Source organism: Varanus komodoensis, unplaced genomic scaffold (genome assembly GCF_004798865.1).
Source record: "Varanus komodoensis strain SLA01 unplaced genomic scaffold, ASM479886v1 scaffold21, whole genome shotgun sequence".
Classification (NCBI taxonomy): Eukaryota; Metazoa; Chordata; class Lepidosauria; order Squamata; family Varanidae; genus Varanus; species Varanus komodoensis.
In genome coordinates this window covers 16,253,687-16,278,254 of record NW_025335589.1, presented here as the reverse complement: position 1 = coordinate 16,278,254, position 24,568 = coordinate 16,253,687, and the positions used below count along the sequence as shown (strand labels likewise).

At 41.1% G+C, this 24,568-nt stretch overlaps 1 protein-coding gene across 1 annotated transcript in view; it reads right to left on the bottom strand.

The window, feature by feature from the left end:
• GALNTL6 (polypeptide N-acetylgalactosaminyltransferase like 6) overlaps positions 1–24,568 on the bottom strand; it is a 541,487-nt gene that overhangs the window by 419,137 nt on the left and 97,782 nt on the right. The gene's annotated exons all lie outside the window — the stretch shown is intronic.

Below are 24,568 nucleotides of genomic sequence, written 5' to 3'. Positions count from 1 at the left end.
TAGATAAAGATGGTAGATAAAGTCAGGTAGCCATTCGGACTATTTAACTGGCCTGTGAAGGAAAAGGACAGCAAGTTCTTTCCCTTCCCATTGTCCTCAGCCACATTTGGATTTCCTATCCCTGCTGCATCACAAACAGCTCAGCTCAGATGCTTAATGCCTCGGCTCAGTCTGTTAAAATGCAATAACAAAGAAAAGACAGGCAGAGCACCCACCCAACCACCTTATGTCACCATGTCTTTGTAAGAATCCGAGAAATGACACTAGAAAGAATTATGATCTGGACCCCATTTGTCATTACTGTAATTTGATTTAGGAAGGATAATGATGTGAATGGTTGAACGGTGTGGGGGTAATTTATTGAAGGAAAGTAATTTGGGGGCAGGATCTGGATCATCCAGGAGATAATTAATTGAATAAAAAAACTAATTTGGCCAATATGGGTGGTGTGCAAATTAAAGAATGGGGTGGGTGGCTTGGTTGGGAATTAATTGATTTGTCTTCTATGAAATTTCATTTTAGCAATTATTTCCAGTTTTGCATATATACATATAAATTAGCATGTTCAAATTATATCCAAATCAGAGTTCTCTTTTTGTTCTCTTTTTCCATTCTGCACGCCTGATTTTTAGCAATGTGTACCTGGCCACTTGAATTGTTCAAAGTATGCTCAGCTCCTTAAGAGTCTTCATTTTGTTTTTTCTTTGCCTGGAAAGCTCAAATAAAGTAGCCATTAGGAAGTAACTTCTAGAAGAAGCAAGCTTGTCAAAATAAACCAACTAAGCAGCCAACACCCAGACTTCTGTGCTGCCCAGACAGCATCACATTATGCTTGTAATTCTGATAGAATGCCTTTGTTATATGCTTGAAGGATCATTTGTAAATATTTTCAAGAGAGCCTGGTGATCCCATGTCAGTTGGGATTCCTTATCCATTGCAACTTTTAACTTGAGCTTACTTTGAGCAACAAAATAAACACAAAATATCTCCCTTTCCAGACATGCTGGAGGTTTAGGGACATGGTGAATGGTAACAGGGCAGGGACAAGTGTCAGTTCAGCATTAAAAGCAAGAGTGATAGTGGAGTCAATAGTGGTTGACTTTGGGCTGGCAACAGACTCTCAGTCCAAAGCTGAATACCCCCCCCACCAAAAAAAGAAAAAGAAAAAAAAGTTTATCAGTATTTTGAAGTGCCTCTGTACACTGAGATAACTGGCTGTACAGGATGCAACCTGTAGAGGGTTGTTGTTGTGAGGATTAAATTGAGAGGAGGAGGAGAATTATGTAAGTCACCTTGAGTTCCTTGGAAGGAGAAAGGGTGGAATAGAAATATAATAAATACTAAATGGGAAATTCTGCAAACCACTCTTTTTCTGGTGGTCTTATTTCTCCTGCTTTCATCCGAACCCTAACGCTTTCCCCTTATCACTTCACATTTCCCCTGTTCCTTGGCAAGTATGCACAGATTTGCCTATATGCAGTCCCAATTTGTCAGTTCCTTATACATTACCTGCTGCACCTTTCTCTCTTTGGCAGGTGAAATTTACAAGGATGTTGACAACATTACACATTTCACACAGCCATAAATGTTCCCTTATGAAAGACTGGCAATATTTAAAAATTATGTAGACATTTCCACTTCTCTGAGACAAAACACTAAAAAAAAAATCAGAAAACATGATCCAATTTGCACACTCCCAAGGCACTCTTTTTAAAAGATGGCAAAAAAGGGGGGGTCACAACTGGAGTGGGGAGAGCACCAGGAAAAGAAGACAAGAAGAGAAGGGTTCTGCTATAAACGGTACTGGGAAATGGGATGGAGAACTAAGGGGAAGAACAATCTATAGCATGCCTGCATATCCATTAGACATACCATGTAGCATATTCACATGAATGGCTTACCATGACGTGTGAAGACTCCTCAAGACTCCCCTTGCAGATGGGTGTGAGCCGAGTATCTTAATGGCCAAAGGGATCAAGTTGTACTGATTGCCCATTAATTAGCCCACACTGTTATTGTCAAGCCATGCCACAGCTAAAGGAAGATTTCACAAAATGAGAGTGTATAGTTCATCACATGCCTTCTGCACCACTGGTGCCTGCTTAGAAGCAAAAACCCAAAAATAGTGAGATATGCAATAAAGCAAGCACTGAACACCAAAGCATGTGCTGACACTGGCATTTGAGGAATGAGAGAGCGAGCACTACATTTTCTTATATCTCTTTTAAACCATCTAAAATTGCTGAGTGTCATCCACATATTGTTAAAAAAAGCCTAAATCCTCCAAACTTTTGACAAAGTGCTGAAACATGGAAAGAGTGGAAGAAGTGCAAATTTAAAGCTAGTAACCCACTGGCCAAAGTGCTTGGTGACAACCAAACATAAATCATGGCTGAGAATTGCTTCTGCGTTAAGCATACAACCCCTCAGCTGTCTGTAGTGCCACCAACTTTATATCACCATTCATATGAAGCCAGGTGGATGGCAATGTCTGGCTTTAATCGCAGCTGTGTTGTGATGTCCTGTGGAGGTAAGGAAATAGCTTTTGTGGCACAATAATAGTGTGATCCTGAAAAAAAAGCATCTTTGTTCTTAACAAAGGGCACAAGCTGAATACATGGTGGAAAAAAGATCATCGGTATTTAGAAGTGCCTCTGTATATTGTGAAAACTGGCTCTACAGGATGCAACCAGGTAAATGGACACAACAGCCCTGTTCGGGGACTACAAAGTCCACACAGATGAATGCACAGAGAGAGAGAGCAGAGATGTGCTGATGGACTCTATCCTGACATCACACAGATAACTAGCCCTGCTCTCCAGCATCCATATGTACAAGTGTCTGCAGAGAGAACCTTCACACCCGAAGCTGTTCATATAAAGGGTACCAAGCAACCTGGAACTAGGTTGTACATCCACCCTGGATGAAGCCCTAACACAGAATCAAACTGAGATGCTTTGGAGAGATTTTGGCTTTGTCCAAAGTGAAATGGTGTCTCATCAAAGCATCCTGAAGCAACCTGGGCTGTTCCCAAAGCTCTGAGTCTGGTGTAGTTTTGTGACTGACAGCTCTAGCTCCTGCCAGGAAATAACAACCTTACCAGGGCTCTGCTTTCTGCTTCCAAACAATGGTTCTGGGGCTAGAATCTAGAAGATTGTTATCAGAGGCTGTCCCATTTTGAGACAATGCATCAGTGCCAACAGAAACATTCAGAGTTCCCAAAAATGACCTGGGATTCAGTACCAGCTGGGAAATGCTTGTACAATGTGGGCCTGCAGTAGATCAGCACAGCTTGACCAAGCTCTCCAAGCACTTTTCTCTGGCTGTCAGAGGGACAGCAAGACAGGGTCTTTTGTTTGGTGTCTGCCTCAGCATGTAACTGGAGGCCACACATGAGCTCCTGGGAGAATAGCTGGGGAGGGGAAACCTCCACTGATTTGCTATCCCTGCTGTTTTGCCTGCCACTATTTATGATCTGGCATCTAGTGATGAGGTGGGCTTCCTGCTCTGAAGCAAAGACTGAGAAGGACAGCTCATTTTTGTCTGAAGTAATTCAGAAGAGGAGATGACACAGCCTATTCTCCTGCCTTTCAGATGTTTTGGGCCACAACTCCCAGAATTTCTGACTATAGGCCATGCTGCCCAAGTCTGATGGCAACCGAAGTCCAAAACATCTGGAAGGCACTCGCTTGGGCCAAGCTGCTGCAGCAGCTTAAAGCAGAAAAGGCTTAGATGCATAGAGTTGAGTCCCACATTTCTTTCAAAGAGTCCAAGGTAGCATGAATGATTGTCCTCTCTATTTTATCCTTACAATAATCCTGTGATGATAATCCCTATGTCTTCTTAGGCTGAGGACAAGTGATCATCCCCAAGTCATCTGTGAATTTCAGGGTTAAGTGTGATCTAGAACCAACTGACTCAAAACCCATCACTTTAACCACTATACCATACTGCTGTTGGACTGAATGTTGTGGCATTCTGTGCCAGCCAACTTTAAAGACAACTTACATAAAAATATATTATGGTCTGGTTGACATCCATAGTTTATTTAAGCTATGTTTTTTGCCCATCTGAAAGATGACGGAGCAAAGCTTGGTTTGTTTTCTCATTCCTTGAACTGTTTGTTTCCATTGTGACATGTAAAGAGACTGTGTTTTTCAGTTTATTTTTGGTTTTTAAACACTATTCTTGCCCACTGTCCTTGTAAGCCTGGTGAAACAGCCTACAAACAAGCCATGAGTTTGGTTTGTACATAATGACAACTCATGATTAAACAATTGACAGTTCACAATCAACAAGAAACCATTAAATATCTTTGGGGGTTGTTTATAATTAACAACCCATTTTTCTGGGTTCACATATAACCACAACTCACAGTTCAACAAAGTGCACTAATATGCATGGCTGTGAGAAGACCCCCGTCTCTGGGAAATGCCCCTCTTCCAATTTTGCTGCCCTATTGACAGGCTAAGACAGTCTGAGGCACTGCTTTCATTCATATTTCTATTTAGTTCTGATCACATAGTCAACTTTTGACAGCCAAATTCCAACCTTCCCACAGGGTGGTTGTACGGATAGAATATAGTAACTTACCTTGGGTTCCTTCTAACAGGCACATAGTTGGATATAAATATAATTTAAAAACATCATACTTTTACAAATATATAAGCTCTTATTTTCACACCATTCCCTATATCTGTCTAAGGGGCTCTTGACTCTTGCACTAAGAGGTAAAAACTATGCAAAAGACAATATGGCTTCATGTAGTACATGAAAGGCCATGAAGGAAACTGTGATACCTTTTAATCTCCAAATTATTTCCCCTTGCTCTTTAACTTTGATAAGGCACTTTTTCATCTCGTGAGAAGAAAGGTGAGCAGAAATGTTAGTGAATAGTAGTTCTCAGTGCAGCAGGTTACCAGTTATTGAACATAATTTAAACCTGTCATATTTACAGTTTGCCAAATTAAAAGCACCCGTGGTTAGTTTATGCTTTATAGAGTATCAGAAGAAAACACGTTCAATCACATGTGCCATTTAAATCTGACATGACTGTGCTCATGTTCACTTCAAGCCTATGGGATGCTGAATAAGCAACTAATCAAAGAATGTCTGTCAGGCAGATATTCCAATGCCAGAAAAAGTGCATTTCCTTATTACCAACATTGACTGCACACTCTGACAAGAGTAAACTTAATAACTTACAAAATCAACGCTATCCTGAATCTTTTAGAATTCATGCACCATGGAAAGCCAGCATGGCAGTGAAAAGCTAAGCACAGCATCAGCCCGATCTTCTTTTGTTCTCATTCTGCATGTGTCCATGCTTTTTCGCATGAGTATTTAAATGTGATTGATCAACTGAAGTTAGATGCCATATGCTATGTGCATTCTGCCCATACACATCTCAATAGAATTGCTGTTTGAAAAAGACCAGGATGCGTGTGGTGTGATTGTGCCCTGCCATTCTCAAATTCTAGGCCAGAGGTGGACAGCAAGTAGATTTCCAGATGTTTTGGCACTTTCCCTGCCAGAATTCCTCCTTTTTGCTCCCTGGATAGTAGCGAATAACATGGAACATGAGTGGCTTTAATCATTATTGTGTTTCAGAAAATGAGTCACATATGGATGAGAGTTCTATAACCTGTGCATCTGTGCTGTCAGAATTAATGCCACTGCCACTGCCACCACCAACAGAGTAGCGCTACTCACGTTCATACATCATAAAATGGAAGAACCCTCAGGTGTTAGAAAAGGAAGGCACTTGTCAATTATGTAATGCTTTGCCCTCATGCCACCTGATATAATGACCTCACCTTTCCTAGCAGAGGGCAAGTTTCTGGCTTTACTCTCTAGAGCAGCCTTCCTCAAGTTGGTACCATCCAGATGTTTTGGGACTTATCTGCAGCAGGCATGGCCCATTTGGTGTAAAGGAACTATAGTCAAACATACCTGGAAGCTGCCAGATTGGGGAAGATTACTCTAGCATACAGGCCAATTACAGTAGAATGTATTCTACTAGATTCCCAAATAAACTTTTTACAGAATGTGCCATGCTAATTCCAGAAACCTTTACTACATGGACACCATGGAATGCCTATCTCTTGTTCTGACAGCAGGCACCATTCAGGTCCATGATGAAGGGCACATACCTATCTCTTTGCCCCCCAACCTATTTTATTAATCAGTTTTCCTTGTATTTCTTTATAGAGACTTTGGCACCTTTGTTGTTGAGCTATCTTGTATTTGGTTAGATTTGACAAGGGACTTGTTTTGGTAATGTGGTAATTAAGACTTGAACAGATGTCAGCAATAATAAGAGACACAAATGAGGTGTAGGGAGATGGATGTACTCTTTTAGCTGCACTGGCGGGCTACCCATCACTAATAGCTGTGGATGGCAGAGGTTCAACAACCCTTTGGTTGAGAGAGCTTTTGGCACCCTGTCCCAAAAGCAACTTTACCACCCCAGTAGTTCTGGAATATGCAGCAAAGACATATAAGGAAACAGAAGCTTATCACATAAGCCGAGATCAGGACTTTTGTTCGGGCAAATACAGAAGCTCCAGGACTTGACAGAGCATTGAGAAAAAAACACTTATTTTGCTATGTTTGGGGAATTCCAGTATTGCTCCTTTAAATGGTAATTATAGAATGACTTTTTCCTTTGCTTTATGACCAATATTTTGCTGCGGCTTCATATTATTAAAACACGCCACTGCAAAATGACTCTGCTTTCTAGAAGTTCAGCAAAACTCTGTGCCCTTTTTTTGAACGAGACAAGCTATTTCATCATTGAGGGAGCAATCTCATGGACCCTAGAGAGCATTTAAAGACCTTAGAATTTTTTTACAGTCACATCTTTGATGGGAGAGAACAGCACTGACAAAGGAGCCAGGACTTTGCACTCAGAGAACCTTCCCTGCTCACAGCCAGCACAGAAAGAATGGAGAAAGGATTTAGGGAACATGCTGGGTTCTGAGGAGCAGGTCAGGGTCACCAAGATATGAGATACTCTGGTGGTACCTCAGTCACCTTCTTTCTGCATCCGAAGTGCAGCTGCTAGCAAAGTGAACTGTGTAGCTCCTTTGCAGGATGCTGAGTCTGGGAGGCAACCTTCACCCCTGTGCTCCTCCTATTCTGCATAGTCATCTGTGCAGAAGGCCACAGCATTCCCTATAGGGTTATGTCTTATATTTTCACCTTGGCTTGACTGTTCCACTTTCAGTACAATCTTTTATTAAACTTGGGGTATTTTTATTTTAGGAACAATGAATAGTTTTGCCCAGTGTTTCATTCCTAATGGGGTTACCATAATACATTATCAGAATTTCCCATGATCCATAACCAAGACCTACTGCTGCACTTTTATATGGTTTGGCTGTTCTCCATGCTTCCCCCAGTCATTCCCACCTGATCAGAGATAGCATCAACCCTTGCCATCCCTGGAGAACGTCTGACGTGACAGATTGACATGTATTTGAGGACCCTTTGCCAGATGGAGCATGTAACACAGTGTTGCGGTATGGCATTGTGCAAAATTTAAAAGGGCAGCCACCCAGCACCAATCAGAGGAGTGCTACCTCAGAGCAAACCAATTCAGGACTAGCAGACATTAGCATAGGATGAAGCCCTTGGACAGTTGACAGGCCTCTCAGACCTAGTGCTGGCTAAGATGATGTTTTGGTTCTGTTCGTCATACAGACCTGAAAGCTAGGTCTGATGCAGTCATTTATTTTTCCAGTCTCTGTGCATGATCCTTTTCAAAGACTACATTTTCCTTCTGACTATCAATCCACTCTATGCCTATCCTAGGATTTCTGGGAGGGTCTTAAGCTCCTTGGATTCATCTGACAGGGTACCTAAACCACATTCACATCTTGGTGAGGTGAACAACAGCCAAATATTTATGAACCATTAATTTAACCAATTAACAAGTAAACCTGAAAACCTCCTTCGGGTTCTGAAAATGAATATGCCAGTGGGGGAGTTGGATTGTTCACTTAAGGCATGGCCTGAAAATCTACAACCCCATTGAGAGATCTTCAATGGCCTACTTTTGGGGGAGATGTTGAAGGCAGGAAGAATTCCCTACACAGAGTCGGAGATAGTGTATGGTCAAGCCAACGCCAAGGGTTGGCACCAAGTCTCTGGTCAAAAGAGATTCAGTTTGCATGATTATCAGTAGCTGGCTGAGGTCAAGAGAGATGACTGGATGAACTGCCTCCAGGTTGTTGACCACTAGGAGGAGTGCCTCCTCAAAGGAAGTCCCCAGTTATGGAACAAGCTCTCCACCTGGCAACAGCTCTGCAATTCTTCCAGTTTTATGTTAAGAACATTTAAGCAGCCCAAATAATATACCAGGGCATTATATCAGCTATCTAACAAGTCTTTTGTTTTAATTTGTGCAAGCTGCTGTGCTTGCTTAAATCTGATTTTTAAATCTGGCTTTTAAATTATCTGGTATAATATTTATTATCTTTTCTCATCTTCTGTATGTTTATATTGTATTCTTTTTGGCTTTTATGCATTGTAAACCAGAGCTTCAGCTTGTGGGAGGTATAGAAATAAAATAATTATAAACACTTATTTTCTGATGTTGATTCCTCCAGTGGAAGCATGACAATACCAAGCTCATTGCAAAATTGTGGGAGGGATCATGTGGTCAGATGTACATGCTTAGAAGTCCAGAACTTTAATAATACATTTTCTGGATTTCTCTGGAACTTTAACCCTTTCAGCCAAATCCATGTAGAAACCCCCTTCAGATCATGCAGTTCCATTCTGCAGGGATTTGAGATAAACCATCTTGAAGACATCAGATGAACACCTGAAGACATCTGAAATCTCTCTCTGATCTGCCAGCAGAAACTCCCTTTGGGTCTAAACCATGCTAAGCATACCAACAGGATTAAAACAGAAGGTAAGCTAAATCCTTTGAAATCTGTGCAGAACTCTAAGAACTGCTACAGCCACTCGCAACTGAGTCAGTTCCCCCTTTGCCAAACCAATAAATGGCCTTTCGTCATAAGCCATGGCCTCCATCTTGTGAAGGCTGGCAACATGCCTTTCTGGCAGCCAAATAAACATTCTGAAGAAAGGAGCAGGCCTTCAAGTCTCTGGTTGAATTCAGTGCATTTTGCATCATGATGATCAGCAGCTGGCTGAGGTCAAGGGAGATGACTGGATGAATTGCCTCTACACTGTACTATCCTTTCTGCTGGCAGTGTTATGGGCTAGATATTTACAGATATTTGGGCTCTAGTCCCAAATTAAAACTAAACCAGAGCAATTTCATGAAATTATTCCCAAGGATCTTATTATAGCTTCCTTCCTATATTCTCTTGGAACTTGATTTGTCCTGCACTGTTATCAGAATCCACACTGGAATGTGTCAAACTAATAATCTTTCTGGATACAACTAAGTTGTTGCCACTATATTGCTTCTCCAGCTTTGGCTAAGGAACTTGATGCCCATGGAAAGGCTATCACTGTACCTGGATTGAAAGGGATTCTCAGAGCCAAACAATTTTATAGTAGTTGCATATTGCATAGCTGAAAGTTAGCTTTTTATTTGCTCTAACTTAAGTGTCAGGAGCTGAGGTTCCCCCTTCGCATTCAAAGCACAGTCCTTTTCCTTGCAAAACATTCTGTATTGACCAAAAGCACAAACACCTGGAATGAATCTATGAGCATGCACAGAGCAGTTTGTTGGACCCAATCTAGTATTCATCTGCAGAAACTCTCCTCATGAGCTTGACTGGCCCCCATCCCTTCAGGAGAGGCCTCCTGAAATATGAGCATACCTTCTTGCTGCCTGCCAATCCTCTCATTGGGCCTCTCTCATCTCCTGATGACGTGCCATGTAGTCAAGAGACAGGGTCATCTCATCTGGGTCTGAGAAATTCTTCTGCTCCAAGTTCCCTCCTGCCAACTGTACATCTTGGTTATTCCCACAGACCGCCTGCCTACCAGGAGAGTCTGACATTGAGACAGGTGTCTCTACTTCTCTCATCTCTGAGTCCTGGGATGGCCCATATTCCCAGGCTGCACCTGTGTTTCTTCTCCTCCTCCTCCTGATTCTGACTCTTCGAGACCAGCCAGCAGGCCTTGAGAATGTGCATCCAAGGCAGCCATCTTTCTCACTCCAAACAGTGAATGTCTATGACCCCACAATTTTATCTTCTCCATTTTTGAGGCTGAGATTTTCCCACTAAACTGCATGCAAAACACTCTCAGCAAGGCAATCTTTTACTTGATTGGATGATTTAAGTTTCACAAATCTAAATTTTTTATAAAACCTACAGAAGTCATTGCACTAAAAACATTTTAAAGTTTGTCAGATTATGAGATACAGGCCATCTGCTGTCAATTGATCCAGTTACTGAGAAATATATTTGATTTTGCTTCACATCCTAATTTTCACAATTTAGCTCAAGGGTCTTGAGTAGCTTCTATAACTTGGTTTGCCTCTTTTGGTTTTTGTTTTAGTTCACTTCTCTCCCCCAGCCCTGCCAGTCACTTCACTCATACTGCTTTCTTTTTGACTTATACCAGGTTTCAGACTGCTAGGAACTGTAGAAACTGACTTGATGGGAAAATGAATCCCCTTAGCTAGATTTGGAACTTGGCTAATAACATGATTTTTTTTCACAGTATAATGTGTTCAGCTTTGGATCTGCATCTGGATCTGAACACACTGATCATACTGCTGGAAATGATACATGTTTGATGTGTATATCTTGCCCCCAAACTCTATGCCATTTGGGGTCCCCAGGAAGGAAAGGCAAAGCTTTTGTCTGAACCCTGGAGAACTGCTGCCAGCCAGTATTAAAAATACTGGACTAAATTGGTGAAGGCCTGGCTCTGTAAAAGGCAGCTTCCTCAGTACCTCTGTTCCTAAACAGCACCTTGCTGTCCACTAGCAGCCTGAACACAGAGTGAGGTACATGTAGGGATGTATGAGAATTTTGTTCCTGTTTGCAAATCGCATGAATCTCCTGTTCACAGTCCCAAGTATGAGTAGTGTAATTCTAGAGACTTTTCCCCATTTTCTTCAAAAATTGTGCAGTTGTACAATTGCACATTTCCAAACTGGGCACTTGTGCATTTAAAAATGTGCATTTTTCCAGATCAGGGGACAATGCATTTGTATCCGAGAATTCAAATGAGTTGATATCTATCTACTTTGAGGAAGAATTTGTAGAAGCTCAGGAATCTCAGGTAGTGCAGTTTTACCCATTCCCAGGTTTGAAATGGAGTGGCCCATCCCACAAGGCAAGATTGACGGAATGGACAAAGTGGGAATAATTTTCAGTGGACACCATTTTCAGAATAATTCCATGACCACCTGATCTTCAACCCTTCAATATCCACAGAAATTAATTTATGAACTATAGTCAAGAAATGATTATCAGCATGATCAATAGCAGAGGATATCTAATTTTGAAAGATGGGAACAAAATTATGGTAAATGATTCCTTCTTCATGAATTACTGCTAGAGATGGCTAGACCATTCTCATGCTAGGTTGACATGCCTTCAGTCATAAGTGTGTTCTGAATGAACATTGCAATGTATTCATATTGTTTGCATTCTTGATCTAAGAATCACATCACAAAATGTGGAGAAATGAACAGTCTGAAGGATCTGCATTTCCTTCCATACAGAAATTCAGAAAATCCAGTATTCCAACATCCACACTTACTACTGAGGCACCTTTATGTCTGTCCTTCTACCCAGGGCTTTGTCCAAACGAATTCATTTTCAGTGTTCAGATAACATAATTATTGCTTCAGCTGTTAAATGGCTCACATTTCTATTCTCACCATCCCCATTGCCATTGTTTACTCTGCAACTGCTTCTCCAGCTCCTACATTTTTGTTTTTATTTATTTATTATTTAGTTGCAAAGTTTGCCCGGCCCATCATGACCATATGGACAGCACCCTTCCCAGCTCTCCTGTCTTACACCATCCCTCAAAGTCCACCCAAGTCCACATCCTCCACTCTAGTGACCCCATCCAGCCACCTCATCCTCTGCCATCCCCTTCCCCATTTGCTGTCAATCCTTCCCAGCATCAGGGTCTTCTCCAGGGAGTCCTTCCTTCTCATTAGGTGGCCAAAGTATTTGAGTTTCACCTTCAGTATCTGGCCTTCTAAAGAGCAGTCACTCCTCTAAGACTGATTGGTTTGATCTCCTTGCAGTCCAAGGGACTCTCAGGAGTCTTCTCCAGCACCATAATTCAAAGGCCTCAATTCTTCGGCACTCAGTTTTCCTTATGGTCCAACTCTCACAGCCATACATTACAATTGGGAAAACCATAGCTTTGACTATGACCAGCTTTGAACTTTGAACTTTGACCAGCTCCTATAGGCTACAGCAAAACAACGACACTCCACTGTTTTTTTTTTAAAGAAGAAATATTTGAAATATTGTGAGCATGTGCAGTTTCACATTATAAGCTTACTTGAATCATACCATCTTCATAATTACAGGAATAAAATGGATTTACTGCATGTAGAACAAAAAGCAGTTGCTAAATATATTTACTCAAGAATGTTGGGATAGAAAAGCATATTGTGCTTGTTATTTGCATTTCTTTATTTACCTTATTTTAAAAGAAAAATAAGAAAATGAACCTCTGTTACCAGGCACATGCCTTGCAGGCCACCTACTGACATAACAGTTAAAGATGCTGTGCAGTTTCAGGCAGTAAGCTCTGGTATGGACTCAAGAACTCATCCTAAGCCTGCTTGCTGCCTTCCCAATTGCCTATCCCTTTTTTTTGAGGGGGTGTTATGTGGGTCTGGTGGTTAAGCCTCAGTGCTTCAGAGATCTTGTGGCATGGCAATGACATGAGGGAAAGGAAAGGGTGCGAGGGGATGAAACTCTTTTGCAGAAGCCCTGATCCAGAATATCTCCTATTGCAGCTCCAGACCTTGAAAATGATGCACCTGTTGGCATTCGGCTCAGGGACTCAGGAGAGTTTTCGATAAGCTGTCTGCCATTTATCAAACTGAAATGCATCTTACACAAAAGGGATCACCCAAGTAAATTCTAGCAAAGCTTGATAGTGCAAGTGGAAATGTAAACAGTTATGGGGAGAGGGCTGTTGTAATGCATTTAGAGCTTTTTTTTTTTTTAAGGAAAAGAAGTACCAATGGATTACTACTCATATTAGGAGGCTTTTAAGGCTCCCCAAAAGAGATTATGGATGTAGCATCTGCTCCCTTTGCACTGTCCTGGTTATTATTGTAAATATGCCTTATATTTCAAGTGACTTAGAGGATTGTTTTGGGAGATAATTCTTCCTTCTCAGACCTCCATTATACACTGACAAAAACATCGCACTTGGCAAGGGTAGTAGTTATATGCCTTTAGATCTTTTTATTCCCTTTCACTTGTAGTTCAGCTCAGTAGCCAGCAAATGGGTTTCTATTCAGCCTTATCTTGTACGAGTTCCACTGGCAGAAAATGCAAGCAACCCCTATCGTACACTAATCCTCTTTTCCTCGTTCTCTTCACAGAGTTTGTTCTTTTGAACAATTTTCCCAGCTGCATTATTACTGCTCTTTAAACAGTTTTTACTCTCCCGCCCTGCCATGTCAGTCATTTCTTCATCTGAGACCCCTTCTGAATAGGCTGTAGGAGAATGAAATGAGGCTTTTTTTGTATCAAGAGGGCAGAGAAAGAGTGCTTCCATGGTGGGGGAGACTCACAGCACAAAGCTGTGCATGTCTTCTCAAACCCAATTCCCACTGAATTCAATAGCGCTTACTCCCAGGCAGGGAGGGAAGGTTCAGACTGATGCATCTGAGACCAATTTCAAGTGTGAGCTTTGTCCTTTAAAAGGCTAAATTGGTTTGGAAGCAAATTACTTGAAGGACAGACTTTGCCCATACCAACCTGCCTGCACTTTCAGATCAGCAAAGCAGGACTTCGTCATCTGCTCATCTTTGAGAGCAGTTATATAGGTGACCATACAAGGCAGGGCCTTTTCCACAGCAGACCCACATCATTAGAATACGTTGCCATCAGATATCTGCTGGGTTCCATCACTGCATGCTTTTAAGAAGGCCCACAAAACATACTATTACTCTGGCCTTCCCTGATATTCTTGTTGCTGTTTTTATTGTGTTTTTACTGTTTTGATCATGTTACTGTTACAATTTTAAACAACACATTGGTTTTTATTCTGTAATGTGATGTTGCATCTTGCCTGGAGAGGGCTCTTGCCCTGATAGGTGGCTAAGAAACATTTTAAATAAATAAATATAATAGTAAACTTCTCTATCCTGGCATACTTTGGCATCTATGTAAGGGAGGAAGAGAGTATAAGAGTGTTTGTGTCTGCAGAAATGAGAGAGGCTATTTTTGTGGGATTCACCATGGCTAGCCAGTTAAACCCAGGATATGTCCTGTTGGGAAGTTTGGGAAGTTTCTTTCCCAAGAAAACATGCTTGGGAAAGTTTCTTGGCTGGTCATTGGGAATGTGTTGCCCTGCAGTTGTGGCAGGGCAGAAGGGCTTGTGAACAGTCCTAAGAACTATCAGGAACAAGATAGACAAATGGTCTCTTTCCAACGCAGATCTTTATTGGCACTTTGCAGCTACAGAACTTGAAAAGTCCTCTAGTAGGCTGGAAGAGAAGCCTCTGCTCATGTGAAAGTGCTGAACCCAAACTTGGAATTTCTTCCTATTATTCTGCCTGTTCAGTAATTGTGTGCTGTACCCTCATGGTGGCTCCCACTGGTGAAGGGCCAGGCTGCAAGACCTAAGCAAGCCCTCTGACTGAGTAGCTCATCTCTTCCAATGCCTTGGCATGGGGTCAGGGACTGGGCAAGGCAACAGCTCTCTTTCCTCCTCTTCTTGGATCCCTTCCATCTCTTTCAGAACATCTATGCCTTCCTGGTCGGCCTGGGAACCTTGGGCAGCAACACTGAGGGTGCTTCAAAGGCCTCTGCCTTTTCCAAAGTTTCCACAATTTTCATTGCTGAGTCCCCAAGGTCATCTTCTTCAGAATGTAGGTTATGGTGATTCTGGGATGCCCAACAAGAACATTTATGGGTGGAAAAGTGGAAACCGTGTGGAAACATGGAACTGGAGTTCAGACTCACAAACAAGCCATGGTGAGGCATGGAAACCATACAACAAACTGTTGTTTCTCTCCATGGTTCCATGGAGACCATCCTTACCACACTTCACCAATCATGCTGGGTTCACATATAATGACAAGTCACGCCACATGGGTTTCCACCATGGCTTATCCTTACATGTGAGCTGACCCTGTATCTCCCCTTCGGAATTGTGAACCTTTTGCTTCTCAATGTTCTCCACCTTTGTAATAATCCCCTGGCTTTCAAGATAGTCCAGAAAGAGGAAATGTTAAATCTCTTTCCTTTTGTTAGCTCCTTTTCAGAGCACTTACTCCTGAAATTGCTTAGCTTTAGAAGACACACACAAATCTCCCTGACAGCTTAAAAACAAAACAAAACTGAGCAGGCAGCTGCATAACATGGATTAAATGGCCCCCATAGAGCAGCGGTGTTTGGTACTGCTGGTTAGGGATGAGATGATTAGGCCAGAATCCAGCTCTCTTGCACTTGCCAGAATTCTTTCCAGTGATCATCTTTGGCCAGGGAAAAAGCTGAGCCAAAATCAAGTCCATGAACACCCAGGGACACTAGTGGCTGGGATGTAAATGCCGGGAGATCTTCACACCTACAGTAATGAAGCAGTTAATCTAGGTACAGAAATTTCCCTTTCATTTATTCTCAGACTCATTCAATTTATGGACATTTCTATAGAGTTGTTCTAATGTAAAGACACCATAGTGATTGCTATGAAAAGGAGCTATGAAAAATGGGGGAGCCAGTATCCCCACTTTCCAGACTTGCTGGAGACCTGAGTAAATCATGAATGGGAGGATTAGTTCAACACTTAAAATGAGAAGACGACATTGCCAGGTGGGGTATTGTCAACCCCCTTTGAGGCTACTTGCCTCTGCCCCCACCCCTTTTCAGTACAGGCAGTCCCGAGCATCAGAGCTACAAAAACACTGAACTTATGAATGAAATGGTGTACAGACTATTACTTTTAAAAAATACTATGGAAAATTATCATCACCAGAGAGAGAGAGGAGGCGAAAAGGGAGAGAGGGAGGCAATTCAAAGCATGTCTTCCTCCACCACCCATCTGGGGAGGGCAGAACAAGCCATAGCAAGCCCAAGCTTTCAATTGGTATACCATGAATAGTTCAGCAAACAACAAAGCCAGCATAGCTTATTTGCAGGATGGCTTAGTTTGATGTCCAAACCCATCCAGAGAATAATAATGTGAGCACATACATAGAGTCCTCCAGATCCCTGAAAGGATCATATGCTGTCCTTGGAGCCAAGCAGGTGCTCTACTCATAGTTTTGACCAACACCTCCTAGAAATGAGTACTAGCTATGTTGTCCCATCCTCTGGGTACAACTTCTTGCTCAGCATGATCAAGTCTGATTTCAGCAATTTCCTTGAAAGTTATCACCACTGGCTTCAGTGGAACTTGTTTTCAAATAATAGTAGTTGATCATCAGCCTCCCAGATAATGTGCTGTACTTCTATGCCTCTTTAAAAGAAAGCGGTTCAATAGAAAATATACTGGCATTTAAAAGTAGGAATGCAGAATCTATTCACATCAAGAAACAATTCTAAATGTTCTGGTACATTTTTTCTTAATGCTTTCATGGGCAAAAGAATAACTGTAAACATTGATGATGCCAATCCATTACAGGTTTCAATGTGAAGGCAGCATCATGTCTAGTGAAAATGGAGGTGGGGGGGATACATCCCAATTGTCCGTAATTGGAAACAGTGATTGATTTCCACCAGGGCAATAAAGCTACTGATGAACCTGACTGTGGAGAAACATTCTGACTGTGTTTTCATCAGTGCCACAAATCTGGAGGTTGTACATCACTTTGGATGGCCCGACAACCTCTTGCTGGAGGCACAAGGGCCTGACTGACAGGGCTTGCTAATAGCAATTTATGGTTGTTTCCTGCATCAAGGGGCAAACGCGTAGATATTCTGCAGAAATTGTATGCATGCAGGACAGAAAGGAACAAATAATTAGCCGATAACCTCTTTAGTCGCACTTCATTTGCAAGTCAAAGAAAATATTTTTAGCTTCAAACAGCCTTGTAAAGCAAGGTCAGATAATGAAATGCCTGCAACATTACATGAAGTTGATTGGCAGAAGGCTTCAGACAAACCAAGAAGCGTGCCCTTCTGAAGGCAGCTTTATGGAATTTCAGTGACAGCCCTGATTCAGACTTGGGAGGTTTAGAAGAAAAGGGGTAGAAAATAGCCGAGGATCATGAGTCCATCAACAGATATTAGTCATGGTATCAAAATGGAACCCTTCCTATCAGAGACAGTATGTTTACAGTACCAAACTCCTAAGAGAAAATAAGCTGTTCATATGATCATGGAAGGGTAAACAAGCTATCATGGATTATTTCCCTTGCTGGGCATGCTGGGCATGTGACAAGGAAGATTTGCATAATTACCCTTGTTGCCGTGACTCGTCACATCATGCAAACTCAGTAAGAGTGGTTTGTTGTCATGGTTAGCAAGCCACACTAGAACCATCCAAGAGCCCATAGGTTCTGGTTAGCTAGTCAACTACAGTGACTGGTCTGCATGACACAACAAGCCAGGCTGCTCTAGGCAAGTTCTGTAAATCCCCCTTGGCACACAGTGAGGGAAATAGCCCTAATTTAGTGTTAATAAGACTTATTTCTTATTGGCTTATTTCCCTCTTGTGGACGGCCTGCTTTTGAGTTTCAGGAAGGCATTGGATTGGTCACTGTTAGGTGTTCCAGAAGGTATTTCCAGTAGAAATTATCAGGACAAGACTAGTATCACAGTACTGTGGTAGGAGAAATATGTATCTGTTGCACATCTTGATATATAGCTAGGCTAGGTTGGATGGTCAGTTTTTCATTCTGCTGGTCCTATGTAGTAAGATCAGAAGTGGACTGAGCAGCAGTGAATTATTCCAGGTAATGATTTTGCAGAGCTGCAATCTTGTTTGTTAAGTTTATGCTAATATGTGTATCATCTCAAGAAGCCCACTACATGCTGTATTACTTGATTGTTATTCTCTCTAAGAGTGATCAGGATTATTATTTATTTATTCATAGTAATTTTAATGCTAGAATGGAGCTTGGTTTTGTCATTATGGCTGAAGTCTTGGGATATCTGAAGGAAAAGATGTTGAATCTCAGGGGTTCCAGGATAATATCATTTGCAAGAATGATCTAGTGTTATATTTTCTTATTTATAGGTACTAGTAAGTCTTAATGGTAGTGCTTTGCATCCCTCTCTTGCATAAACAGAGTTTAAGGGTATATGAGACCCCAATACTTTAGGAAGTGACAATCCAAATAGACACATTTTTGATGAGTTAACATGATAAACAAGAACAACGTTGCTAGATTTTACTGTCTTAGTGTGTGTGTGAAAGAAGCGTAATACCTCTTTTTCTTTGGGTTTGTTCATTTCACTGGTTTTGTTTTCTATTTGTTTGTATACTGTTTGCATGTGCTATTATATATTCAGAGCTTCTGGATCTAAATACAAAAAAACACCTTTTCATTTCGATATATTTTATAATGGACATTTAGGCATCACTTTATATGAAAACCTCAGCGTTTATCCAGAGTGCTCCACAAAATCCATTGTCTATGGCCAAACCCCTGAATGAAACCACATTTAATCCGGCTCCAATGTAAAAATTAATATCATTCGCACCCATTTTATTTAAATTTAATGATATAAAATTTATATCATTCTTAATCATTATATCATTCTCAATCATTTTTCAAACTACAAAGGTCCCTCAGTGAAGTAAAGATGAAACAGGGGGATGATAAGAAAACAGATTAAAAGGTCAACTCTACTTGGGAATAACTAATTATCAGACAGACTGAAAGAGAAAAGGAGAAAACGCCACTTGTTGCCACCTCCCAGCTGTTGTACCTTTTAGGTAAAAACACTAACATTAGTGAGTTATAGCCCATCCTGGACAACTTCCTTCTCACAGGCCCTGGGTCACAGATGTGTACTTGTTTATCAACTGTCCATCTCCATATAAAACAACTATTTTCTAAGCAATAATAGGTCACACAGCAAAAGAAACATGCCTTTATATATCCCTCGCTGGGTAACATGAGTGTGCAGTTGCTGTTGTTCCCATGTTCTTCTTGAGGGTTTGACAGACAACTAATTACCTCTTGAGCAAACAGAATGCCCACTGGTCTGATTTAGCATAGCTCTTCTTACAGGGGCCAGACCCTGCAACAAACCCAGAAGGTAGCTCTGTTCCTGCTCAGGAGTTCAAACACCTGCTCATTTTCCAACATACTGCCTGTCTACATTCTGCCTCAAACAAAAAGGCTAGTCATAATGTAACTGAATAAATGGATTCAGATCTGACATCAGAGAAGGCAACATTACAAACAAACAGTGGGAAACATTTCAGCCTCCCAACTTAAACTTGGGCATATCAATTGATCCAGCCATCCTTCCTTCTATCCATCCATGTGTTAATGGCAGGATATTTGTGTTAACAGCAGCAACAGTTTTATGAATGGCCACTGCTAATAACATAATTATCACCACCTATACTTCTTAAAATGCAAGTCTCATTGTTTCGTTCCACCTACCTAACCCTACAAATGTGTGTTACATACCCACAACTCGCAATAAAGCATCATGCAGTCGATGAAGTGAATTCTAGTTCACAAAAGCTTATTTTGTTATATTAAGTCGGTTAGTCTTTATGGTGCAACAGCTCATGCTTGTTTTTGCTGCAACAAAGTGACATAGCTAACTCTCTGAAAAACTTTTTTGTTTAAAGCTTTCATAAACTTCGAAACAACATCTGCATGAAATTCTTTTTGGTGTATTCCCCCTTACTTCAGAATGCTTTCATGGATCTGAAAACAAAATCGATAGATATGACCTAGCACCAGTGCTGACCTTCAACCAAATCAGATCAAAAGAGTCTCCATTTTCTGACTGACTATATTTCAGTAAAGAAATGTGTCTCAATTTCTAGTTTCTACAAGGAGAAAAACAAACACAGAAACAGTGCAAATCAATAAGAAAAGTTACCTTCAGATTAACCTTTATGTTCCCCCCAGTTAGGACCTTCTGCCTTCTCAAATAGGCAAGGCAAGGCAGTGGCTTAAATTCTGTGTGTAATGTTCAAGTAGTGACAGAGGACATACAAGTACATTCTGACGCTCAGCGCCTCATGAGATGGAAAAAGTGCTACATTTCCCTCAAGGGGAGGATAGCCAAGTGTCCTACTTTACAGATAACAGTCCAGTATTTCAAGAGCTGTCTGCCCCTACTGCCCCTAATCTGGTTTAAAGATAGAGAATCATAAGAAGGAAGAGCAAGAACCTTGTTGCAAGGAGTATTACATTTTTATTTAATCAAATATTTCTAAATCTGAATTGATGTGTATAAATTAGTAGGTATACAATTTGTGCAAATCATCTCTTTTTAGTTGACCAATTTATTTTATTTGGGGAATTTGCAAGTGGTCATCCTACTCAGGAGAGCATAAGCTTTTCCTCGAAAGTCCTGGATTCACAGAAAGAAGATGCACAGCTTGCCATCACATCCAATGCCTATGCTTCTTCCCTGTCATGTGGAAAGTCATCTTGAGTCAGGACAAGTGATTTCAATCTGCTAAATCTTCTATCATAAATACTGATCTGGGGCATGGATAGGGGTACGGTGTTTGTGTGTGCTTGGAGTATTTCAAAGCACATAGCTCAGATGTGACAGGTCTGCAGTGAGACATCATTAAGTGGGTCTATGAGAGGCATTGGTGAAGAATGTGGTAAGGAATTATTGGCGTCCATCAGTACCTGAACAACTCTCTTGAAGTTAGGGATATATGGATTTTGTTCACTGTGTTTACAGTGTGTGGATTGTCGGCCATCTGGACAGAATCAGGTTTTTTAAAATGTAGAAGAATTCAATTCCACTTCTGCAAATGTGCAACAGTGCTAATGGGCATCAGTAAAAGTACACTTCAGTGTAAATGCACATCAGCCCAAGTTCATATCGGCACTAATGTGCACTTGTGGTCTGATGTTTGACTGTATGGGAGGATTTGCACAAGTCTGGGAATCCATGCAACTGGAAAAAAGCCAATCTGCTGCAGAATTCACAGATCAGGTTCATAGGAATGCCAACTCATGTATTTCCCTCAGACATCCTTGCTTGAAGCATGATGATTGAAGACTCAGGAAAGCTTAGACAAATGGCTTCCTGGTTGTTATGGACCTGCCAACACTCCTAATGCATACGAGATACTGTAGGGTGGGTACGAAGGTGCACCAGATGGAGCCCTTCTGTCACAGAAAGGAGTCCTTTGGATCCAACCAACTCCTTGTGGGAGCTGACTACAGTATGTGTGGGAGTTTAGGGTTTTAATTTTAATTATGTGCAGTCACTGGGTGGGCATTTTGCGATACACGCCTTGCCTACAATGCACAGGCCTATACAATCATTTGTGCTTGAATGCATCTGTGGAAGAATAAAGCAAACATCATAAGCTTATTTCAGAGCTTAACCAATCTTAAGCATACTGCAAAGCATTTTTTCAACTTCCATTACACATTTATTTTCGGCAGCAGAGCCACCAGCACCGACAAATTACTATATATGCTCCTCATTACAGCATAAAATTGAAGGCTCCTGCTGTGTCAGTGTTGATCAAACTTCTCCAGAAGCCTTTATGACAAGTACCACAAACTCCGTGTCCTTGTAACAGGTCTCAAAGGCTAACTTGGAGCAGTGTCCTCCACCCCCTTTGTGACTCCCACTTGTTCAAAGGAGAAACCAAAATTTCCATCCAAGTCACTGCCATTTTTTAAGGAATTCAGCTCATTTTTAATCCTTGTGTGTCCTTGACAAATAAACCTGCCCTTTAATATTTCATTCTGTGATATTGTTCATAGCTTGGGCATAGGCAGCCTCAATAGCATATAATAAATAATCCAAGTTAAATGAACAAGAATTGTATGAACAAGAGCCAGAGAGCACAGGTGCCTTCATAAAAAAGAAGAAGGCAAACTGCGCTCCTCTTGGTATACTTCCATTGTGCAACAACATTTGTGGTACTAGTTATTTCTATATCTTGCCATGACTCATCCTCAATCTGTCAAGCTTTCATCCTTTACACCTGAAATGAGATCCCAGGAAGCAGAAATTTCTTGTTTCTTTTAATTGTGTTGTGCTAGTTAAAGGCCGAGGCACCCTCTCTATTTCTTTGAAGGGTGTCTTGACTCTGACCAGAAAATGTGCTTCTCTCTGGCTGCCTCCAGCTACTCTATACTACAATAACCTGCTTCTAGTTAGGGGTCACCAACTAGAGTTTATTAGTCTGTGATCCACCTGGTCATCCTGGCATAGAAGTCTCCCCGCCCCCCAAGCCTTCTTATATTCTTAGGTAGTATTAGCAAAGGGTGTGTGCGCACAGGGGAAGGTTTAGGAATAAGCGGATTGCACTAAAATCAAATGGCCACTAGTAGGCCATCTGGTTTATACATATACAATTTTAAAATGATTAATATTTGAGCATGTTAAAGATCAGCATTATTTTAAAAATATGTACACAGAGAGGGATGGATTTTAAAATATACTGTACTAGTTGCGAGAAAATGAAGGTGGCAAGATCTATTTTTAATAAATAGAGAGGCAACTTTAAGAAACAAAAATAAAAGACACTTCTTCCTTTCTATCTCTGTAAAGATGGTACTATACTGACCTACCAAAACAAAGAAAGTTACTGCAGTAAGCTTTGGACATGCATGTTGGTAATATAATGGACTGTATTTCCATAAGTACAGAGAGAAATCTGCCATCACTTCTTCGGGAACCAAAATCCATTGTCAAATACATCCTAAGGAAGGAAGTCTTAACTAGTGGGGTGCTTATCTAATCAGCTTCCTGGGGGCTGGATTAATTTATGCTACTCATCTAAGCTCAGACAATGTTCACAAGTCTCCCATGGCCAGGTGCATTGACTCTTCCTTTGAAGCTTGATATTATTTAATATGTTAAGGACAGAATCCTGTGCATGTTAGATATTATTTCATTCCTATACTGCATATAGCTGAAGCTCTCCTGGTAGTTTAGAACAAAGGTAGAAAAATACCCTAAAACTCAAAGCATCCCCGCTGTCGGCCATGCTGCAGGACTACCTGTGTTGAAACAAGTATAGGATTTCACTCTAAAAAAACTACAGGGATGACTAGACTTGCTCAGTTTATCACAGAGATGGGGAGTCATTGCTATAAAGGAAAGGTATATGTTTTGACAAGGGACAGTCATTGCCATGAGACAAACAACTCAGTCAGTTTGCTTCCAGATGATAGGAAAAAATTAGTCCTTGGGGTTTCATGGAGTTCTTAAATGGGATGAAATTGAGTGGAATGTCATCATACTTCTGTTCAGGTGTCCTTAGCTCATACCAGCAGGAAATTTGTCCTGTGGCTTAGCAAGATCCCCTTTCTTGTAACTAGAACCTGTTGGTTTATGTCCTACCTAGTATAACAACAACAAGAAGAAGTTTCATTATGTATGCAGCCCTTCAAACATAATGCTCTTGACCTTTCCCCATAGAACTTGATCTCTAGGCTTATCACCAATCTTGCCACCCTCCTCTGGACATGTTCCTAGGATGGGAATATGAGCAAACCTGTTTGCAGAAATGAAAGTTCTGCAAGTGTCTTGTCAGCTTCTTTCCAGACACAGATTTATTGATTACCTTTTTAAAAAGCACCAGCAGATGCAGGAAGGGCTTTTCTTTCCTACAGAGAAATCACAATCAGTTGCATGCAGTTTACTTTACTTCAACCAATGAAAATAGTAGAGGTATTCTGGAAGCAGTATCTAATTCTCAGGACAAAACATAAATGCTGCTTGTAATACTGATAAAATGGCAGATACGTGTTGAGCAGTTCCCAGTACTTCAGCTAGAGATTATTAGCTGTTACATGCTTTTTTTTTTATAGAAATACACAATCCCTTTTCATTTCATAGTTTGATTTACAGAGCCTTTAGGAAGTGAACAAGGATACCAAATGACAGTGTTTGTCCCTTTAGAAGTATGCAAGATTTTTTCCTTGTTTACTTCAAATGCAGAAAGCTATTGTGTGCCTTTGTGGTCACGTCCAACTCTTATTCTAAGATCATAACAAGAGCCCTGCTGGATCAGCCAAGGGTCCATCTAGTCCAGCATTCTGTCCACACAGTGGCCAACCAACTGCCCACAGTTCACACAAGCAGGAGATACTGCAACAGCAGAGACACAGTCTTTGATACTAGGCATGAGAGTTCTTTGATCTGTGGTTACCATATTACCTGCCACACTGGGATATTTAGAGTTCTGTTAATATTCTCCTGCATTGAATCTAGAGAGACACAAAAGTTTAAAAAACTAAGCCCAAACTTTGAGTGTGTGCATGATACTTTGCAACTTTTGATTCCTTATA